This window comes from Apis dorsata, unplaced genomic scaffold (genome assembly GCF_000469605.1).
Source record: "Apis dorsata unplaced genomic scaffold, Apis dorsata 1.3 scaffold_61, whole genome shotgun sequence".
NCBI lineage: Eukaryota > Metazoa > Arthropoda > Insecta > Hymenoptera > Apidae > Apis > Apis dorsata.
This window is the reverse complement of record NW_006263361.1, coordinates 910,825-920,182: the sequence shown is the minus strand read 5'-3', so window position 1 is coordinate 920,182 and position 9,358 is coordinate 910,825. Positions and strand designations below refer to the sequence as shown.

Here is a 9,358-nt window from a genome sequence, read left to right as displayed (position 1 = left end):
GAGGGGGTGGGTGGTGATCTCAGGGTCCCGGAAATACGGTGGGGATACTCCTCGTCCCCCTCCTCGTCCAGACGAGGCGCGATAGCCAACGTTTTCCGTTGTAAATTTCCCCAAAGCGCGAGTGGGACGTAAATCGATCAGACACTGGCTTCGCCTCGCTGTGGATGAGGTTTTGTTCGTTTTTGGGCCCTGCTCCTGTACAAGAGGGAATCGAGGGGCCTGATGAGTCACGGACGGTGCCCCGCGGCGAGGGTCCCGCCGGTTCTCAACCTCTCCACTTTACGAACTTTTAATGCGTCTCTCGGTATAAAATAAAATCTTTTATTAAATCTAAGAGTCGAAGCCTTCTTGTATCGTCCACCCCGTTGTCGAAATAATCTTTTCGAAATAATCTCGAAATAATAACGATATATATATATATACGATATATATAAGGAAAAAAAAATTGTATTCTCCGTCTAAACCGTAAGACTAACCGTAAAATTCGGATTTTCCTCGAAAAAGTCGTTTCGCCGTTACGTTCATCCCGACGATCCCCGCGAGATAATGCGTCCCTCCGCGAGAAGAGAAAGCATCCCATTAAGAAGAAAAGCAAATATTTGACCGTGTTGACAGCCACACGAATCTCACGATCCAACTGCTCGCAACTGTTAGCGCGTATATATACACCCATCGGGAGATAACCGAAGGAAAGGCAACGGCTGAGAACCGGCCGACGATAGCCAGGGGTTCGGGTACGTTAGGAACACGTGCAGTCTCGAACGGTCCAGGTCCCCCCTGTAAACGTGTTCGTGTTCAGATGGTACCGTACGGTTGTGTGAGTTGAGATATAGGAGGCTCCCTCCCTCCCTCTCTCCCTCTCCTCCCTCCTCCTCCTGCACAGAGCCGGGCCTTCCTTCTTCCTTCTCCCTCCTCCGCCACCCTCCGGACCCCGGTGTGCCCCTAAGTTATATTCGAAAGGGGAGATTTGTATTTGTGCATTCGACGTATTGTTTGTGTAGGTTGCCTCCCCTGGCAGGTTAGCCACCTGTTGACTAACCTGAACCTTAGGTTTCTGCCCACACAAACCCCACGACGACCGAGCGACGATAGTCCAAGCCGATGTGTTTTTAAACTACCGCCCCTCCCCTCCCCCTTTCTCAATCTTTATTTTGCGGGCATCGTGGGGTTACAGACCTCTTCCACCGGACCAACGCTCGGACTTTCTCGCGTTTTTCGAATTGATCTCCTTTTCGATTAAAGAGGAATGGCGAGCGAGTTCAATTTTGATTCTTTTTCTTTTTCTTTTCGAAAGAGTACGATTACTCGAGATTGTGATTTCTTTCCTTTTTTTTTTTTTTTTTTTTTGAAACTCTTCGAGGACATTTCTCCAATTCATTCTTCCAGATTGTAATATTGAAATTTTCGAGCAGAGATCAGAGATCGAAGCGCATTCGTAAAAGAATTCTCGATCGTGGAAAAAAGCGGAAGATTCCCCGATTGATTTCGAGGTCGTTGAATAAATAACAACCGACCGTGTGTAACATTTTTTCCCATCTTATCTCTCTAGGACTCCGCTTCGCGATTTATCGCGCTTCCATTATTATTGACGACATCCTCGGGACACCGGGACTTGGAGTATCCAGGAAGAAGCGGGAGAATGCAAATCGATCGGCCACTTCGGCGGAATCGAACGTGATTCGATTTAGAGACGCGGAGAAAGGGAGGGGGGAGAAGGAGACAGAGACGAGAGGAACAACGAGTTCCATCTCCTCCGTTCCTCTATCTTCCTCGATATCCAATAGAAGCCAGGATGAATATCGTATAGACGCGGCTCGTACATCATCACGGAGGAGTGGATTTACGCTCGAAGGTGTGACCAGAGGGGAGAGAGAGAGAGAGAGTGAGAAAAAGAGAGAGTTGTGTGTGTGTGTGAGAGAGAGAGAGGGGCTCTATACTCGGTTTCCTATAAATCTAAACGCGTGTTCCTCGGGCGATTCGGCCCGTTATCGGCTCGTCGATTCTCCCATTCGTTCGCTCATCACGCGTATACACGGTACACGAAATAATACGTAGGGGACCCGAGCGGTGGTTCGGCCTCTCGAAACAACAGTTACCGCTCGCTTGCGACTCGGTAGCCACGATGTGCTTGCTTTTAACCGTCGCTCGTGAGATGCGTCCGCGTACCAATCGATGAATGCAAATGGTGGCTCCTTAACGTAACGCTCGAAATTCAGGAAGGAATCGAAGGAATCGAAGGATCTGGAGAACGAGGGAGAGGGAGTCGCGGTGGTGTACAGGGTGTTCCTCTTTATTTTTCGCGTGTTTCTCTTTCGTCTTCTTTTGTATGGAGAAGCGTTTCTCTCTTCCGAAGTTTTAAACAATCATTGCCTGTATATTTCAATAATTTCATTCTTGATTCTTGTTTCACTCGCGTTGCGAGTAAATATTATTCGTATATTTAAGAAAGAAAGAAAAAAAAATAAATAAAAAGCTATTACTCCGCTTCAATCACGCGTAGATGAAAATCTATACGTATGAAATGTTTGATTTGGATCGATCTTTTTGAAACGTGAAATTAAAATTGAATTATTCCTTCTTGGACACCCTGTATGAAACGATATCTGTAGGAGTCGGACGCGACCTTAGTCCTTGTCTACCGTGGTCGATACAATCTCGACGCAACGAAGATATCCGCCTCGGAATGAGATTTCCATCCGGAATTGCCGCTGGCCCGGTTCCAGCTGAACCTTCGGCTGCACCTAGCGGGCGACGACGGTTTCTAACAATCCTGCAAATCGATTCAAACGTATTCAAACCTATTCCACGGATCGGTGTGTGTGTATGTGTGTGCGTATGTGTGTGTGTGCGTGTAACGCGTTACACTGTCACAGTGCCATAATAGCTCCTCTCGCGTGCGCGGCTACAATAGACCTCGTTGTCAGTGTTTCTCGCATTAAGTCGACTGAGCTCTCTCTCTCTCCTTCAATCGACGAAGCAAGAGAGAGAGAGAGAGAGAGAGAGAGAATGGCAGAGACCTTACGAGGTTACTCGCGGAGAGCTGTTCTAGGAAATGAATAATTAACGCCTGTTGTGCCACGGAATAGATACCGATACGAGATATACGGGAACTGGGGGATGCTTAAGCGTGCCTTGGGAAATTGAATGTCACCGATTGGCTCAGAATTCGCGAGGAGATCGTTGGGAAAGGACCAAGTACTTGTCGTAAAGTTAGTTTACAGGAAATTGTACGGTCTGCTCGAATTTTCCTTACAATGCAATATTGCTTCAATCGGATACATTCAGTCGCTTCAACGAGTCTCATAACGATATATAATTTTTCTGGAAAATTTCGTAAACATTAACGCCTTTGTAATCGATTGATTGTTGATTCGATTTTTAAATATCGTTTCTTAACAAGAAACAAGGAGATATTAAATTATTTGGAAACAAAGATTCTTCTTTATTCGCTCTATCTCGCTTTGCGTAACAGACCAGGAATCACGACCGAGTCATCACGTCCGATGAAATCAAAGACACAGCTTTCTGATCGCGATCAGGGCCTAATTTCCCGTTTCGTTATTCATAGGCCGGGACGCGTCTCGGGTTTGCCAGGTTTACGGCTAATTAGCGGCTCGATCTACTTGCCAACGATCGGGTCGGCCAATAATTAAGTCGGCCAGGATCGCCGCGGCCGTCGATCGCGACCCTCTGTCCGATAATTGCGGCTCAATATCGCCCGCTTTAATACCGAGCCGTGCCGGAAGTAAAAGCCGCGAGAGGAACGTTCATCGGGAATTAATGTATTTCGCGGCCGCTAATTGCATTATTCACCGCGCGCCACCCCTCCTTCTCTAATCTCCACCGATCGCATCGGCCCGCGTAATCGACATCCGCGGATTATTTCGTTTCATTGCACTCCTCCACTGTTCCACGCCGCATGACGTTGCGCAATTGTTTCTCTCGTAAACGATTCGTAATCGAGTTAAAAAATTACTCGAGTTGTTTAAGATCTTTTGTTTCCTTGAGATTTTCGATGATCTTTTTTATTAGTTTTAGTTTGAATCAATTTGAATTATTTAAGATCCTTTGTTTCCTTGAGATTTTCGAAGATTTTCTCTGTTAACTTTAGCTTGAATCAATTTGAAGATTAGGAAATCGAATTAAAAATTTATCTAGGAGTTATCTAGGATCCTTTGTTTCTTTGAGATTTTCGACGATCCTCTCCCTGTTAATTTTATCCTCCCCTTGAATCAATTTAAAGATTAAAATTAGGAAATAGAATTAAAAATGATTCGAGTTATTTAAGATCCTTTGTTTCCTTGAGATTTTCGATGATCTTTTCTATTAATTTTAGTCTGAATCAATTTAAGTTATTTAAGATTTTTTATTTCTTTGAGATTTTCAGTAATTCTTCCTGTTGTAACTTTAGCCTGAATCAATATGAAATCGAGTTAAAAATGACTCGAGTTATTTTAGGATCCTTTGTTTCCTTGAGATTTTCGAAGATTTTCTCTGTTAACTTTAGCCTGAGTCAATTCGAAGATAAAAATTATGAAAAGTCGAGGATAATAAAATTTGTTCCAATGTAGATCTATTTATTTGCAGTTATAGATAAGTATCTACGTAGAGTGAGAAGAATTGTTTAAGAATCTTGAGAAGAAAGATTTGTAGGAAATAGGTCGACTTTGCACATCCGATTCTTGGCGAGATCGATAAACTCCAATTCGTGATATGGGATCGGGATATTGTGTGTCTGCGGCACGCGAGTTCATAGGTCATGCCGATGACGTTTGATGGACGCGCGCGGAATAGGTATGTCAATTTCTCTAGGGATGTCGTGCCTTCGGCTCTGAAAGGGTTAACCTTAATTGTACGCGGCATTATCGACGCACCGCGTCGTGAGTAATCGTCGAAAAAAATCCATCGTCTCGTTACTTTTTCATTTCGAAGAAAAAACGAGCGGCAAAGCAACATTCCTATAAACCGTATTCCTATAATAAATTCCCACTACGAATGGAAAGGGATCGAAACGTCGCGTCGCGGTCTGTTAATCCGCGACAATTATCTTTAGTTGAGTCACCGTTTCAGGAAAAATCAGCCGGCTGATTAACGAGGAACTTACTCTATCCTCGCAATCCTCGCCCGATTCTCTTCTCTTTTTTCCCTTTATACTAAAGAACCTTTTCCAATATCGAATTACCCATAAATATTACGTCAACTATTTCCAACGCGTTTCGACTATCTTTCAATTTCATTAAAGATCGACAGATTTTGATCGGGTAGAGATAAAAGAGATAAAACATTTTTTTTTTTGCAAACACCAGGCATAATAATGCACAATACCGTTACAATATGTTTCGACAGACGTAAAAAGAAGCTCGAGATTCAACTTTCCTTTGCCTCTCTTTTTCTTCTCTGCGAGCCAACCGTCCGATCCAAAGAGGACGACGCAATTATCCGCGGATCCAACGAGAGAAGCGCCTTCGTTCGGCGCAGTTTCCCTGCCCTCGCTCACTCGGTCGCCATAAGTACCCCCCTCCTCCCATAAGTTAAAGCGTTCCAATGGATTTTTCAACGGGACAACCTGCCGCGGAAGCCTTCCATTTGTGACGCGTTGAACGCGGCAACGATCCATCATCCGAGGATTGGCGAGCAAGAGGAAGGAGGAGGGGGTTGGAAACGCGGAGAGAAAAGGGCCTGTGTCTCTTCCGCGCCAAGAAATCACTTAAACGGCGCGGAACGGTAGGATCCGCCGCGGCAAATCCGCATAATGGCCGGATCGTAAGGAACGGCTCCACCAACTTACGCGTGATTTATGTTTTAATCACGGGTTTACAACGGGGCCGCGCGCGCTTCGCCCACGTACCTCTTCCACTGCTTTCAGCCTCGCATAATGGTAATAATGGTGGAAAGACGGACACACGCGCGTGCTATCGGTCGGAGACTCTTTCCTGCCGAGAGAGAGAGAGAGAGAGTTCGAGTTTTCTCCGCAATCGTTCCCGTTTTTCTTCCTCTTCTCCCTTTCTTTGCGTTATTTGCATAATCGAAACGGTAAAGTAATAATAATGGATGAGAGAGAAAAAGAGAGAGAGACTTCGAAATTGCATATCTCAAGGGGAAAAGAGGAAAAGAGGTACGATTTCGTAAATTAAATTTGATTTTACTTAGGAACGCGATCGACAACTGGTGATTAGGAAACTTTTTTAGGTAAATTCTACGACACGAGAAAATGCGCGAGGACTTTTTCTATTCTCTTAAGCACGAGAAAACTTTGTATTTTATCATACTTACGCATCTATCCTTGGAGGTATATATTTTTCACACGAGAGATTAAATTCGAAAAAGATATAAAATTAATCCTCTTCTGTATATCATTAACTTTTTACGTTTGAATCACCGTTCAATCTTCGTATTTTTACGTCGATAGAATTGTTCGCAGCAAATGTTACAATCAACCTTTTAAAGATACTTTTTGATATCTTTTTCGTAACTATATTTGCAATCATTCTCGAGAAATAACGCGCCATCACGTTTGTCGCACGGAAATAATCGTCGAATCGCACGAGTTGAGTTGCGATTGCACCGTTGTTGTTGCGTTGTTCCATTAGCGTTGGGAGGAACACCGTGCCGAAGGGAGCGATCCGCTTCTTCTTGGAACCAGAAGCCGCGATCTTCGTGTAATGTAGGCCAATCACGTTTACACCACGAGCGTTCGAAGCGATGTTTTGTTGAATTATCCGGCTGGTGCCGCGCGGAACCGTCCGGCAGAACGTGGAAATTACGGTGGCGGGCAAAAATCTAGCAAGTCGTGGCGCGAGGGAAGAAAGATCAGTTCGTGCACGACCTTTGCGCTGCTTTTTTCGACTCCCCTTTAAATAAATGATTTCGATAAACGATCGAAATTTAGATTTAGGTTTCAACTGGAAGGATCGTTATTTTAATATCCGAGCTCTCGAATCCGTTTCCTTTCTCGCGGCACTCGAACGGGCACGAATTGTACAATATCGCGGAAAATATTGAGAAAGAAAGAATTTTGACGAAGAGAAGAGATGTAAACAAAGGGAGAACGTAACGTAAACAGAGTTGGAATGCGAACCAGGCAAAAACCAAGAATAACAAAGCAGAAAATAATTCTCGGAGGAGCTCATACGTTTCTTGGAAAAGTTATTTACCGGTGATTATTCAACGATTACCGGCCAGTTTTCTTGCGCAATTCCTCCACTCCTCGTTACGATATTTTCCAACCCAAATCTGGAATTCCAACTGTACCGTCGAAGAAGAAAGAAACGAAAAAAAGAAAGAAAGAAAGAAAGGAAACTAAACGTACAATCTAGGCACGATCGTAGCACGAGGCAATATGGCTGTTAAACGATGACAAGAAAAAAACGCAATAACTAATTACGCTCTCCTTGTTCCAAGGCAAAGAAAGGTGAAGGAGCAATCCTGGTTTTTCTTGCTGAAACTTCGAACGAGCCCGATCAATTTCTCAACGATCCAACCATGACAAATGACAGGCATCCGCGGCGAGTGGCTTATCCTCACAGTATCGAGCCCACCAATCCGCCCGATCCAGTTTACATTGCACGCTCGTTAGGCGAATGATAATCCGCGACGCTCGCCTGCCGGCCGCCTCATAGATAACCCGTCCACGATTCGCTCATTATCACGCTGCGCCGTGCGCCGATCATACGTACTCAAACCGCATCCAACGTTCCCCACCTCTCGCGCCTCTCACCGATGCCTCTCGTGACGTACATAATTCCGCGGAACACGTACTTCATAGAATTCCAACTTAATATTTCCACGTATATAATTGAAAACTTCACGTTTTCGAGGTAAAGTGTATACAACAGTTCGTTCAGAGATGCAATTTCCCCTTTTCGAGCGAGCAAATCTCGTTAATAACGATATTTAATTGGAAAAAAATAAAAAAATAAAAATAATTACTTACGATGGATATCATAAATATATTCTATCTTTCCTTTATCGAATTTTCTCCTTCTTCTAAATTCCCCCTCCCGTAATCGTAACGTTTCAATTGCGAGTCGCTACTCATCGCAAACTCATCGTCGAACAAACCTCCTTTAAACAACGATATTTAAAACTACCTTTCAATCTCTCGATCCCAACCGACGTATCCGTCAACGGTAATACGATGAAATAGTTATCATCAAGCGGGCGAGCAAGATCGATCCATCTTTATCGCCTGCGATCTCGATCTCTCCCTCGCTGTGAACGAGCCTTTGAAACGGTACGATAGCCACATCTCCCGAGAGATGTTCGCTCGTCGATGATCTAAACTTGGCCTTGCCGAGTCTCTCTCTCTCTCTCTCTCTCTCTCTCTCGGGGCCCGAGGGGCGAGAGAGAACAGATAATTCCAAGATTACAGGTTGTCCGAGTGTCGAGGCTGTTCGTGCAACAGGAACGGCAGCAACGCGGCTGCACCCGGCCGCTCCGTCCTTTTTTTCCACGATCTTTCTCGCCACGCTGCTGATGGGGGATACAAACACCGCCGGCCATGACACCGTAACCTTACCCAACGGTTTGATTATCCTCGCCACGATCGTCACGATCGTCAGCCATCTTCAGTGTCATTAGCTTCGTTTATGCTACGCGCCCGATCATCCCTTCGCCCGTCCGACTCGTTTGCATAATGGCGCCCAATTATTTATCTGGAGTATGCCGCGCGGCACGAGCTTCGAGGAGAGACGACGATTCCCTCGTCTTGGCGTGATTTCATTTGGCAGCTTCCCTTGCGTAACCGGCATTTCTCTTCCTCGATGACGCGCCTCTTTTTCTTTTTTTCTTTTTGGGCGATCGACTCTCGAACGATCTGTGTTTCGGTCGCCATTTCACATTTGATTCGTAATTTCTTATATATATTCTACGTTCATAGTATAGTATTATTTTATATAAATAAGAAATAATTTCTGTGTTAGAAGAACATTTTTTTCTCTATTTCTCTCTTTTATATCTTTTATGTGAATATGTGAAGTATGTGAAATACACTATGAAAATAATTAATCGCAGTTTGAAGTATTAATTTATCGGATTCCATAATATTACGAAGCGACGAACAAATTGCATGTTGTTTATTCTTTTTCCTTCTCCTCTTCTCGAGTCACCTTCTCGCTCAAGGATTCACCATACGCTACATCCAGATCTCTTAAAGAATCTTGGGCCGTGTTCGGATCGGATCGGTTGTTAATAATAACGGCTAGAAACGCGGGAAAGTCGTTGCGACGATCGATGGCAGCATCTCGGAATGATTCACGGCGATTAAGAGGCCGTAATCGGTCGCATTATGCACGCCTCTGCGGAGAAAATTGTAGCGATTAGCCGCGAAGGATGTGTAATTTTTTAATTAAGACCTCTC

The 9,358-nt window shown here is 44.5% G+C and overlaps 1 long non-coding RNA gene across 2 annotated transcripts in view; it reads right to left on the bottom strand.

Moving 5' to 3' along the window:
• Positions 1-2,501: 2,501 nt before the first annotated feature.
• Positions 2,502-9,358, bottom strand: part of LOC102673050 — a 46,652-nt gene continuing 39,795 nt past the window's right edge. Inside the window, exon 4 of one of the 2 annotated variants that reach the window (XR_004151904.1) lies at positions 2,502-2,770. This is a non-coding gene — a long non-coding RNA (uncharacterized LOC102673050). The remainder of the gene's footprint in view (positions 2,771-9,358) is intronic. The other variant, XR_004151903.1, reaches the window with a different exon arrangement.